This window comes from Macrotis lagotis, chromosome 3 (genome assembly GCF_037893015.1).
Source record: "Macrotis lagotis isolate mMagLag1 chromosome 3, bilby.v1.9.chrom.fasta, whole genome shotgun sequence".
NCBI lineage: Eukaryota > Metazoa > Chordata > Mammalia > Peramelemorphia > Peramelidae > Macrotis > Macrotis lagotis.
Genome location: NC_133660.1, coordinates 120825076 through 120839582, shown reverse-complemented (window position 1 = coordinate 120839582; position 14507 = coordinate 120825076). Strand labels below are relative to the sequence as shown.

The 14507-nt window shown below is 36.2% G+C and overlaps 1 protein-coding gene across 2 annotated transcripts in view; it reads left to right on the top strand.

The window, feature by feature from the left end:
- The window catches only part of ARHGAP10 (Rho GTPase activating protein 10), a 355007-nt gene that overhangs the window by 195745 nt on the left and 144755 nt on the right, over positions 1 to 14507 (top strand). The gene's annotated exons all lie outside the window — the stretch shown is intronic.

Below are 14507 nucleotides of genomic sequence, written 5' to 3'. Positions count from 1 at the left end.
CTAATAAGGATGTCATCAAAGAAACGTCAGCTAATCATGTGGTGTGAGTGAATAATCATCATTGGATTGCCCATTTTCCATTGGTATCCTTGTGACTTTGGGAGGACTGGTGGATGCTCACTGAGTGACCCTGGTTTGGTAAGCTTATGGGAAGACATATACCAGACCCACCCAAGATGGGCAGGCATAGCTGAGTTATGTGGTGTCAGAGATAACATCCATATCACTGAGCTTATAGCCCCATTCAGGTATTTTAGATCACTTTTTTTTTTCTGGTCCTAGCTGATCATTTATTTTGCAATACAGTTTGAATCTCTTCTCTTCTCTTTCAACTTTTTTCCTTAGTAAAAGGTGGAAACCAATTCAAAACCAGCCTATTTGCAATTTAATTTCAATTTATTTTTTTATTTAAAAAAATTTTTTTTGCAGTTCAGTTTTAAAAAACAGTGACTACTAAGCGGGATACTAGGCACACAAAAATAAAATTTGTTATCTTTGCTACTAAAAAATCTAGTAGGGAACTAGGTTTTTTTTTTTTAAAATTGATTTGCATATTGTGAAAGGCATAATGAGAGGTTGGAGAGAATGCTGTGAGATGTATGAAGGGAGAAGGATCATGTCTAGCTTAGGCTTTCTGAGAAAGCTTTGGAAGAGGTGATAGCTAGGCAAGACCATAATGGAAGAAAAGGATTTCATAAGGTGGTGAAGATGAGGGAAGCTTTCTCAGTCATAGGACCTGGAGTGTGCAAATGTATAGAGGCAAAATAGGGTGGATTGGGGCTGGGAAATGATGAATAATTAGGCCTGAATAAGAAGGGAAACCAAAGAAGTAGTGTTGAAAGACTAGTTTTGGTCACCATAGATTTTATTCACCAATATGCAATCTACTTTTATATTATTACTCTAAGGAAAAGTCACTATCTTCTGCCATTTGTGGGAGTGCCTAAATAAAACCTTTTATAATGAACACTCTGTGTTATAAGAAGGTCCTTGTACTTTGTCCATCATGTAAGCAAACCAAGAGAATCCAAACATTTGGCCATTATGAAACTGACTGTTTGGGAAGGGCCTGCTTCATTAAAGGGTGAAGTCCTATTTGTCCAGAGGCTTTGCAGGGTAGGGATAAGTAGAATATTTGACTTGTTTCTGTATTGTACATCCCTGTTCCTCTAGACTTAGACAACATCACAGGGGAAAGCCAGACAGTCACATTTTCTGTGAAACCAAACCTTTGTCATAAAGCCAAGACTGCCACCTGTGAAATTAGAATGCTGGATAATGGACATACAAGTTGTTTTGTGATTTGGATTTGTGCCCATTCATAAGAAAAGCCTCAATTTCAGAAAACCTTTTCTCCATGATTCTTTAAACAGCAATAGAGACCGAAGAATTTTCATTCATTTCGGGCTGCATTGGATTGGAACTGACAACTTTCTTTCCGTTCCCTGGTCTTTCCAGATTTCTGTAGAATTTTAAAACAGTTCTCAAATGCTACTTACTGTAGCAGTCTTCTTTTTTGTTGTTGTTGTTGTGCTTCACAGCTAGTAAATGGACAGATTTTCATCTTTTCCTTTGTATATATTTGTTGTTTAATTACAAATGAAAAGGGCAGACTTCTCTAATAGGGATTTTTATACTCTCTACTTAGAAGTTTAATTCTGTAGAGATAAAACACTTTTTTTCTCCTGGGCTGCCTAGTGGGTGTGTACAGTTTATGAGAGGACTGTGTATCTTTCAATGAATAGACATAAGTGAGCTTGCAAACCATTTTGGAACTTTTTCCTAGAGAAAAATACAATTTTATAACTCTCTTATTAGATTTTTTAAAAAGCAGATATGCTTTTCTTCTCAATCCTTCTGATCCCAGAGATTTTTTTCCTTTTTACTAGAAGCCATTTTTTTTTATAAACAGTGAGAGAACAATGGGGAACAAGGTAAAGGCCCCTACTCTATGCAAGGCACTGTGCTAAGCATTTTACAAATATTTTCTTTTTGGAGCTTCAAAACAATGGTGAGTATAGTTGTAGTAAGAAGAGAGAGAAGAATTCCTAGGTAATAATCCCTTTTGAAATGTGAAAGACCTTAAAGAACAACCAGCCATTCACTTGTCCTACAGCTCTGAAATATCTTCATTAGTAGGTTGTTTTGGGGTCCCTGTTCCCCCAACCCTACTCAGCCATATCATGGCCATTCACCATCTGGTAATTATGCTTTAGTGAATTTTGGATTCTGCCTCAGTTCTACTGTGCCCTCTTTCTTCATCACCAGAACCACTCATTGAGTACCAACTTGCTGTTCCAAACATGATTGCCCTGTGTATTGAAATTATTTTAATTAACCTGCTTTTTTCCTTTTATAGTACTTTTTTATAGTAACATGGCATCATAGAGTCATAGATTTAGTGATTCAGGAGTCCTCAGTCTCTCTAGTCTAAGCTTATTTTACAGTTGAAGAAGCTGAAGCTCAAAGAAGTTAGGGGATTTGCCCATGGTCACATAGGGCATGATGCTTAATTTATTTTATTTTTATTATTTAGCTTTTTATATCAGTGAGATGAAACATAGTCTGATGGATAGGAGGATGGCCTTTGTAGTCAGGGAGACCTGGATTTAGGTTCTGCTTTTTGACTTAGCTGGGTGTGACTGGACAAATCCTTAACCTTGGTTCCACAGACAACTCTAATAAAAGTTATAGATAAATTCCTCATTTGCATCAAAAGAAGTTCCATATTGGGGAATATTGAAAAAATGTGCAATATAAATGTACAATATAAAATTAAGAATGGTCTTTGAATTGTTGTCATAATAGGGGATAGCTGGTATTATCTGGGGAAAAAAGCTACAGAGTGGACTTTGATTGAAAAGAAGGAAAGAATAGGGTTTGGCAAGAGGGAGGAAAGAGGTCATCCCTTTTATTTATGGAAGATCTTATACAGGTCACTTGATCTCTGAGGGTCTCTTTTTTATCTACTAAATGTGTGGAGAAGTGGGAAGAACATGGGATCTGGAGACAAAGGATCTGAGTTTATATTTTAATATTGCAGCTTATGAATTTTGTGACCTATGAATGAATGATGGGTGAATAAAATGATGAATGAAAATTTATTAAATACCTATTATATGACAAGCTGTGTACTGGGTGTGTAAAAAGGAAAAAAAAACAGTTTGTTTTTGAGAGCTCTAATTTCACTTTTGTATTGACATTCTTGTGAGTCTAGAACCATAGGACTTGTAGTTGGGTGAGAGTGTGGGAAGCAGAGAGAGTTATTTATGAAGAGTAATCGCAAAAGAAAAAAATGAAACAATGATCAAAATTGCAGTTAGAAATGGGTGAACCAGGGTTTGAAGGTCAAAAGAATCAAGGTTATTCATAAGTGGAATAAAAGGAAAAGGCATTTATTTAGTGCTTACTGTATTCTAGACATTGTGCTAAGTACCCAGGATATAAAGAAAGGCAAAATAATCTCTGCCATCAGAAGCTCACAATCTTATGAAGGGAATGACAAGCAAACAGCTATGGTCAGATATGATATATTCAAATAAATTGGAGATAATAACAGTGGGAAGGGAAGATTATAATTGAGCCTTGAAGGAAGGCAGAGGTGAAGTGGGAGCAAATTCCAGACATTTTGGATTACCAGTGAAAATATCTGGAGTCAGAAGATTTAGGGTCTTATTTGAAGAAAATAACAAGAAGACTATTGCCTCTGAATTGTTGGTTATGTGCAAGTGAAGTAAGGTGTAAGAAGATAAGAAAGAGCCAAATTATAAAGGGCTTTAAAAGGCAAACAGAGGATTTCCTATTTGATCCTGGAGACAATAGGCAGCCACTGGAGTTTATTGAATTGGACTGGGGCATGAAAAGGTCAGATCACACTTTTAGGATGATCACTTTGATGGCCTAGTGGAGGTTAGATAGGATTGGAAGAAGACCAACCATCAGGCTATTGTAATAGTTCAAATGTGAAGTGATGAGGGTCAGTACCAGGGTTAAGGCAGTGTTGAAGGAGACTTTGGAGTATATTTATAGAGGTGTTTTTTTCAAGGTAGAATCAATAGGACAGATTGGACATTCACAATGAGAGAGAATTGAGGATGACAGACACTTAGGTGGAACAAGTGGGGCTGGCTGGGTGGATGGTGATACTCTTGAAAATAACATTGAAAGAGGAGTTTTGGGAAATAGATAAATGACTTTTGAATAGGGCAGGTTTAAAATGTGTACAGATATTTAGATATTTTTATTTCATGTGACAGGTGAATGAGGCAAATTTCAAACCACTCTTTGGTAGTTATTCCTGCTCTTACCCACATCATCAATTCCTCTTTAGCACTCATAGTCTGCTTTGTTCAAAGTGTTTTTTTTTCTTTTGTGTTTTATTTTCCTCTTATATAAGTGGAATTTACTTTATACTAAAGACACTCAATCCTTTCTGCAGCCTTCTTCCTTCAAAGCCTTGTATATGTTATTCCTTTAAACTTGGTAAGAAGGGAGGAGTGGTATGGCAACCTTCTTCTAGAAGCTTGACCTTCTAAACTGCATTCCTTCCCCAGCCTTAACTAAGTGAAGTGGATAGAGCACTGGCTCTGGAGTCAGGAGTATCTGAGTTCAAATCCAGTCCCAGACAGTTGACACATACTAGCTGTGTGACCTTGGGTAAGTCACTTAACCCTGATTGCCTTGTATCATCCTGATTCATATCTGGCCACTAGACCCAGATGACTCTGGAAAAGAAAGCAAGGCTGGTGACTTAGCACAGCACCCTCACACTCAAATCCAGTTCATGGGCATGTCATAGCCTCACCTCCCTGATGGTCTTCTTCAAGAATGAAGGACAAACATAAACCTCATTATTATTTTTACTATCAGTCTAGGTCCCTTGTCCTTGTCATCTTTACACACACACACACACACACACATGTTCTGCTCTGCTGGTTAAGACTGTGAATCACCCTCATGCCTGCCTTTTCCACTTTTCTTCCTCTATATCTCACCAGATATGAGTTTCCCTTCCCTGTTGTCCTTCCTCTATTTCCTTAAATATAGCTCTTCAAACTTATCTTCTCTTTTTTCTTTGTTTTTCTCAGAGAAAATTTCTTTTCTTCTTCTTTCCAAAGATCATAAATTTGTGCTGTTGATCCTATCCTCTCCCATTGGAAAATCAAAGAATTATTTCTCTCTTTTCATCTTTCTCTTCGCCAAACATTCAGTACCTGTCTTTTTTTTTTTTTAAAGATGATACAAAGGTCCCTAGTCTTTGGAAAAAGTTATGTCACTGTAGCACTGTCCAGATATTGTTCTATTTCTGTTTTCTGTTTTTGGTCAAGATTTTTGAATTAGGTTTTCATTTCCTCCTCATATTTAACTTCCTGCCTTCTCCCCCTTTAAGTTTACTAAAAGCTCCCTTTCACAGATTAATTGAAAAAGCTCATTTTTCTTTGACCTTTCAGTATAAAAGACTGTTAATCATACCTTCCTTCTTTGAAACTCTCTCTTCCTTTAGCTATATGAAAATTTCTGCTTTGCCTCTTGTTTCTCTCACTAATCCTACATTCTTTATATATTCCTTTTCTCATTCTCACTCTCTAAACATGTTTCTCCCAGGATCTGATTCTCTGATCCTTGTTCATTTCTTTCAGGTATCTTGCCAGTCCAATGACCTGATCTACATAATTGTTGCCCAGTTTTCTTCTCTCCAGCCCCAGACATTTCCTGAGTTTTAATCCTGTATTTCTAACTTTTATCCTATTGCACGATTGGTTTGCTGTTGCAGTAAAACTGAGTATATCCAAAACTGAATTTCTTATCTTCCATCTCTATCTTCCCTAATTTTGTTTGTCATCTTATACTGTTTCCTTTTGCTTCATTTACCTGTGTCCAGTAGGATCCAATAAATACTAAACTTATTTTCATATGTGGAAAAACTTGTGCTAAGTGATAGGAATACAAAGATGAAACCAGAAATCATCCGCCTCCTCAGCTCCTCAGGAGATACTATATGGAAGCAGCTTTCTGTGTGTGTGTGTGTGTGTGTGTGTGTGTGTGTGTGTGTGTGTGTGTTGAGGAGAAAGAGAGAATATAGCAGTTAGGGAGATGGATAGAGATTACCCTAAAGAAATGAAGTAAGAATTCAACCTTAAATAAAGCTACAGCTTCTAAGATGAGGAAAAAATATACTTCAACCAAATGGAATAGTTTATCCACAGTTTGGAGGTGGGAAATGGAGTATCATGTATAAAGAATATTAAATGGGCCACTTGGGCTTGATTTTAAAATATATAAAGAGAAAGTAATGATTAACAAACTTGCAAATGCCAACTGAAGTTAGATCATATAGGCATTATGTGAAAAACACAAGGGTTTGTATTTTATTCTAGAAGGGAGTCATTGAAAGTGTGTGTGTGTATGAATACAGAAAGACTAACCAGACTACTTAAATAGTCCAGGCATAAGGTAAACATGAGTTTATAATATTTTATATAATATATTATAAAATATAAATGTACATATTATAGAAATATATGTATTATGTAATAATGTTTATGGGACATAACTATATCATATACTTGATACATGTCAATTATATAGTCTATGTATAAGATGATATATCTAGATACATATAATGTATATTTATATAATAGATATTTTATATAAGGTGACCTAGAGAAAAAAATCACACAATACATAAAATATAAAATATGCATCATCCATCTATAATATTTATGTATGTGTATGTGTACACACAAACATGCATGAATACATTTTGGGCTATTGCAGTGGCCTGATTGTTTTTTCTGCATCCAGTGTCATTTTCTAATTCATAATACTCTGCTACCACTTTATTTTAAAAATGTGTAGGAAAGAATGACAACATTCTATCAAACGTTAATTAAACTACTCTTGTGTACTTTTCTAAGTTCCTCACTTCCTGCTCAAATTTTCACTAAATGTTAAAATGACCATTTATTCAAGGCTCATCCCAATCTGATTCCATTTTCACCTTCCAAACTTGTGTCTTTCTATGACCTATCAGAAGTCTCCTTACCTACTCATTTCTTTGCAGGCATGCCTCTCAGTGTGTAGGATTTGGAATTATAAGACCTGGATTTGAATACTGGCTCCACCTTTTAATCACTTGTATGACTTTGGGAAAATTCTTGAATGTCTCTGGGTCTTTAATTTTTCTGTTGAAGGGATTCAGACTACATGACCTCTCAAGTGACTTTTGGCTCTGTTCATCATCCCATTCATTGCACATGCTTCCTCCAGGCTTGTCTTCCCCTCTTCAAATTCTACCCATGTTCCAAGACTCGGCTCACATCCTTCTCTAGGGAAACTTTTATTGACCATATTGTTCATATTGTTCAGTGCTTGATGTTACTTAATTCCTCATATTGTGGATTTAGCTAGAGTCTATGAGATACTGTTCATTAATACCAGCAGTTTACTATGAAAGAGAAATTCTGATCAAGTTTCTCCTACTAACTAGAAAAGCCCTCTATTTAAGACATATCCAGGTCATATTTTATAATCTTAGTTTGGCAAACTATCAATAAAAATATTTAGCACCTCCTATGTGTTAAGCCCTTGAGATACCAAAATAAAATGTGAAGCATTTCTTAACCTCAAGGCTTTTATATTCTCACAGAAACAAAAATAATCATGGAACAAAAGATGAAAAAATTCTCCAGCAACAACATTCTTCTCCCCCCCTCCCCCCTCAATACAATACAATACAATACAACTTTTAGTAAGGATTTTTTTAATTCTTTAGCAAAGTGATTGATGGTAATGTGGGCATGCCCTTGAGTAAAATTTGTCTTCCCAAAAGGTACTATGGTCAAACTGTGAATAAAGGATACTCTCTTAATTTTGACCACTTATAGAACCAAGGTTTGGTCTAACATTCAAGTGGAGACCAATTACATTAGACCAAGGACACAGTTATTTTTAATTCAATTTAAAATATACGGCAGATGCCTTAGTAATTTAAGCTTCCCACATCTCATAGGCCTGCCTTATTTTTACTTTTTGGTGTCATTGTTGTTCAGTTGTATGTGATTTTTCTTGATCCCATTTGGGATTTTCTTGGCAAAGATACTAGAGAGATTTGTCATTTTCCTCTCTAGTTCATTTTTTAGAGATAGTTTTTTAAATTTTATTTATTTAAGGAAATGGGATTAAGTGGCTTGCCCAAGCAATTAGGTAATTATTAAGTGTCTGAGGTCAAATTTGAACTCAGGTCCTCCTGACTCCAGGGCCAGTGCTCTATTCACTGCACCACCTAGCTGCCCCTCTAATTCATTTTACAGATGAGAAACTAAGGCAAACAAGGTTAAGTAACTTGCTCAGGGTTACACAGTAAGTATCAGAGGCTGGATTGGAACTCATGAGGATGAAACTTCCTGACTCTAAACCTGGCACTTTATCCATTATGCCACCTACTGCCCCTTATTTTTACTCCTATATTTTAAGTCCCCTATAAGCCAGGGATCCAGTCTTGTAATTGCCTGTAACTTTTTCAGCAACTAGTCTCTTCTAAATTTTGTTCAAGAAAGACTTGTTTTTTGAGTCATCATTCAGAGATTGTTTACAGTAATGTGTAGCATACACAATATTATATATAATGATGTTTAGATCATAGGTCTAGTCCAAATTCAGTGCTCAACCACAAATTAGTATGTAAATATATTACCTTATGATATATAATTTTTGTTATGAAATATTTAATAAATCACAATGCCAACAGATGTATATATACTGAATATAATAATACTTATACTTTTTATATTGTGTTCATATATCACTTATAGGTTTAGAAATTTGGGGGGGGATTTTTGCAGGGCATTGGGGTTAAGTGACTTGCCCAAGGTCACACAGCTAGGTAATTATTAAGTGTGGAGGCCATATTTGAACTCAGGTACTCTTGGCTCCACAGTCTGTGTTCTATCCTCTACCTGCCCCTAGGTTTAGAAATTTTTTATTGAGTATCATAGTGAATAATTAATGGTTAATTATTCAGTAACTCATACTGAATTGTTCATTATCATGTAAATTATTCGGTATTCAGTTATTTAATATTCACACCATTCTGGTGAGAAAGAGGAACATGAGTATTATTGTTCCCATTATATAGATTAGGATGCAGAGACTCCAGGGAGATTGATTTTATTATTCAGGGTCACATGGCTCTTCCAGTTACACAATAACTGACATCCATCAAATAGTGAGATCAGTGACTGACTCTCTATTTCTGGCAATCACCAGGCTTCATAAAAAAGTCTGGGAATGGGTTTGAGATCTTTACATCCTTATTTTGTCACTTTCCTGTGATAGTGATAAAATGAAATGTCTCTGGTGATAAATGCAAAATTTTCAGATCTAGAATTTGAAAGGAATTCCAGTTCTTTCCCTAGGTATCTCCCTCCTGTCCCACCTCCAAGACCAGAAAGTTGTATTCTTCTAAAAGTATATACACCTGGTCAATTTTATATGCATTCATTGGGAAGTATGCAGAATCAATGCAAAAATGCATCTCTTTATGGCTGTTAAAACAAACGTACATCCTCGCAGAAATTAAATTTGTTATGCCTCTTTTGTTTATGAAATTTATCTCTTTTAGAAAATCTTCCATATGTAAAGAATTTGAATATCTACTTTCATTTCTAGGGTATGGAATTAAAATGTTTATCTAGGCAAGCTGTCAACTATCAAATGCAGAATTTAAATTAAATTCAAATGAACTGATGAGATCAAACTAGAAAGCCCTATACAGTATAAGGATGCTCTTTGGTTACCTTAACTCTCCTGAGTTAGGCTTTCTTCCTATTCAAAAGGAAAGCTTTTATAATTTTTTTTAATCTTTTGGAATTTGCTAATAGAATTGCTTCTATTTGAATATTTTTGTCCTGTGTAGAAACTCAAGGTGAATATTGATGGAGAATTATCTGTCCGAGCCTTAATATTTATCATTGGGTTAAAAAAAAGGCATTTAAACTGAACTTGAAACACATTTTACTATGATTGCACATTAATCTTAAATTGCCCAAGGGCAACTTATATGCAAAATCAGGAAATCATGGAAAATAAAGGACAGCTGTCAACTGAGGTTCACTGTTTCTGGAGTCCGTTCCCCTCCCTGCCCCCCCTTGTCTTTTAAAAAAAAATAATCATCAGACTAGGTGTGAGGTGAGTGTGGGTGGAAATAGAGGACAGTCTTATGTGGGTGGAAGCCGAGAAGAGTCTTATAGTGTCTGCAAAAATGCAAATGTAAAACAGAGAGATAACCAATCCTGGCAAGTCATGAAGTGAATATTCATTTTCTTTGGTAGTTTAGCTTCTTTTTCTTTTCTTTTTTCTTTTTTTATAAATCTGAAAAGCCTTTCACTTTCAAATAGGTTCCTGTGGCAAATTGACAGCTAAGAAACCTTCAGTATTGTTGTATTTCTCTGACATTGTGGTTTGAGGTTTGGTTTGTGATTGTAGTCAACCCTGATGTGTGGGGGTTGGTTTTACCTGGGTGTGGATTTTCTAGGCTCCCTCCTAAGCCCCTTTTCTGTCTCCTGCTGCTTCCCATTTTTCCACCTCTCTCCTCTTGAGCTCTTTAGAAGGTGAATAGGGAGAGAGAAAGATAATAGGGGTGCATGTAGTCATTACATGAAACTATCTTGTTACTTGGTGTGATTGAAGTAGGAGGAAGATGACAATTGTATGATTTCAGAAAGCTCTGGTTCTGTATTTAGAAAGGGAAAAAAGTGACGACTTAGTATGCCACTGAATGCCAGATTTTAGAAGCTGGCTGTGGAACCAGGAAAAAACGCTTAAAAACTTTGGTTCTGAGATGTCAAAGGAAGTAAACCTATCCATTGAGGTGAACCAGGATAGAAAAAAATCAGTGTTATTTTTAAAATGCCTGTTTTGGACAGATGGCTTTCCGTGGGGGTGGGGGGACTAAGATTGGAGGAAACATTGTAAAACTCAAATAAAATCTTTAATAAAAAAAATAAAATAAAATGCCAGTTTGGGCTACTAGCCTAAGTATAACTAAATACTTCTTTCCCAGTCATTTATATTAGTGGTGATGCTGGGATTGTGTAAGGAAATAACCTAAGTCTCTCATTTACCCATTACTTAAAAGTCTTATTGAAGGTTTTTGTTTTGTTTTTGTTTCTTTATCAATACGTTTTCCTCCTCCTGCCACCTCAAAGGACAGCCCTCTCTTACCACTGTTTGAAAAACAAGAACCCAGTTAAGCAAAACACCGCAACATAACTCTGTGGTGGAAAAGAGTGATGGATTTTCAAGAAGAGGACCTCAGCCCAAATCCCAACTCTGCCACTGAGTAGCTGTATGACCCTGGAGAAGTTCCTTTACTTCTCTTGGACCTCAGTTACTGGTCTAATTCAATGGCCTCTAAGTTAGTTTCCAATATTAAATTTATGGTCCTACAAAACATCAGCAGTTATCTTCACCAGTACTCCAAAACCTCTGTAATGAAGGAAGTTTATTTTACTATCAGTTACCTAGAATACAGAATAAACATTATATATAATCCATGATCTGACAAACTTTGAAATGGTTTTAATTATATTATTATATTCATGCTCTTTGGTTGTTCTCCTGGTTCTGGTTTCTTCACTTTATCAGTTCATATACAATTGACCATGTTTCTGTCAATTCTTCATATATAGAGATGTCTTACCTTTACAGTTGATTACTATTTTTATTTAATTGTATTGATGTTACCATTTGTTCAGCCATTCCTTACTTAATAAGCGTCCATCCCCACCACTTTTTTTTTCTACCACCAAGAGGACTGCTATGACTGTTCTGGCTTCCTTGAGGTATCTATCTGCTTAGGAGGGAAATCATCAGGTCAAAGAGTATGGACAATTGAGCAATCTTCATGCTCATTTTAAACTGATTTCCAGAAAATGTGGATCAACTTACCTGGCATTGATGTAGTAGTGTATTTTCAAAACCAAAGTTGAACTGATATTCCTTCTTCCCCATTTCCTTGATCATTTCTTCAACCTGATATACTGAACAAAAGTAACATTAAGTGAATTTGTTTGAATCTCAGCATTCCCTTTCTAAGCTTCTAGTTGAAGTGTTCTTGAGCACTGAAATAATCAAAATAATAATAATAATCCAAAAGGAGAGTCCAGAGAAGTAGTATATGCAATCCTGATGTGAATAACTGGGTTTTTATAACTCATGGGGGAAGTGTACCATACAAAATTGTTTTTCCGGTAATTGATTGATGCTACTGTAGCTGGCTTTAGACATATGTGGAGACAGATGGCAGCAGTGAGACATGGTTTTAGAGTTCCTCATTTGTAACCAGTATAGTCTTAATAGAAGTAATGGAAAGAAATATTATAAGGAAGAGGAGCAACAATCCCTGAGTTTGGGTCAGGCTTATGTTGGCTTTCCTTAGCTTTGTTTTCTGTTGAACTGTACTCATCAAGAATTTTTGGCTACTTTACAAATACAGATTCAAAAGATTGACCTTACTCCTGTAAATCATCTTCTTTCACATTGTTTGACTGTTGATCCCTTCTTCCTTCTCTCTCATATGATGGATGGAAGCACTTCTTGATGGCACACTTCCTGAGATGGATGCATATTCATTTACTCTCACATTCCCTAAAACATATGAAGCCTACCTTAAGACTCCGCTTACAGAACAGCATCTAGTCTCTGTTCCTTCTTCATTCCTGCAGCAGCCAATAAAAATATGATATGAAGATTGTAGAATCATAGTTGTTTCCTTTGACCCTCCAAAGTGGGGATGCCTAACTGGTGGGGTCCATAGACCTCCAACTAGGTCTGGGGATAGATTTCAGCGAGTTTGTCAACCTAGATGGAAAAAAGTTTTCATTTCATTTATTTATTCATTCATTCACTCATTCATTTGTTTACCCCTTTATGCCATTGATTTGGTTTGTTTCTAAACTCTGACTGAAATTAAGCATTTTCTTTATTTATAAATATTATTTGAAGAAGAGTCAATAGGTTTCCCCAGATTGCCAAAGGTTGCATGGAAACCTTTCAGAAACTGTGCCAAGCATTCTATAAGCATTATCTTAATTGGTCATCTTGAAAGATGGATGCTATTATTATCTCCATTTTACAGTTGAGGAAACAAAGGTAGAGGTTAAGGGATTTGTCCAGTCAGTTAACTTTCTGTTTTGATTCAGGATTTGAAATTGAATCTTTCTGACTTTAGACTTATCACTCCATGAAGTCATCTAACTGTAAACCTTGAGAACATCTTGACTCCTTTTAACACATCTTCCATGTACCAGATTCTTTTGCCCTCCAAGTACTCTATCTTGGAGCCTTATGACTGAAACTAGTTAGAAATCTCTCCTCTATATAATCTTATTGCTGCCATAAGAAGTGAGAGGCTTTGAGAGTGGAGTGGTTGGCAACTTCTTTCCCCCAACAAGATACAATAAGGAAAGTGGATCATTGGATACCATAAGGGGGTCAGAGACTGAGAGTCTATTGCCTTTCCACAGTTTAAAAAAAGTATGAGGGGCAGCTACATGGCGGGGCAGCTAGGTGGCATAGTGGATAAAGCACTGGCCCTGGAGTCAGGAGTACCTGGGTTCAAATCCAGTCTCAGACACTTAATAATTACCTAGCTGTGTGGCCTTGGGCAAGACACTTAACCCTGTTTGCCTTGCAAAAAAAAAAGTATGAAAAATTTGAGCTTTCCTCCTCCTGTTCTAGCTGTATATAAGTATTTTGTAATAATATTAAATATTTTTTTCTGTTAGAGAAACAGCATAATATAGTAGCTATAGGTGGCTTTGGTGTCAGAAAGACCAGGGTTCAAATTTTGCCTCAAGACTCTGACCCTTGGGGGCAGCTAGGTGGCGCAGTGGATAAAGCACTGGCCCTGGAGTCAGGAGTACCTGGGTTCAAATCTGGTCTCAGACACTTAATAATTACCCAGATGTGTGGCTTTGGACAAGCTACTTAACCCCATTTGCCTTGCAAAAACCTAAAAAAAAAAAGACTCTGACCCCTGGCAGCTCTCTCAGGCTATATGCTACAGATGGCATTAGTGATATGAGATCTGTGGAGGGAACTTTTATTCTTGGATTCTTCTCATTGATGACATCACATTTCCTGAACCACTTTCAAATAGCAACAAATCAACTACAACTGCATTAATGTGTTTAGAATCTTAATAACTTAAAAAAAAGCTTATAGTTCAGATGTATCGTTTAAAAGAAATGGGGAAGCTGGGATATTAAAAGGCTAGAGATCTTTTGGACTGAAGGGCTTTTATTTAGAGCTGGAATGGATCTGCCAGGTCAGTAGGATGACCATGTAACTTTATAGATGAGGAAACTGAGGTTAGAAGAAATTAGGTAAATTTCCCTATATGTCCCCACCTATAAAATGATTGAGCACAAAGACTCAAAATAGATTTGGTTTAATTTAAGGTTGATATTGTTTCAGAGCAGTGACTAGCAATTTTCCTCCCTCCC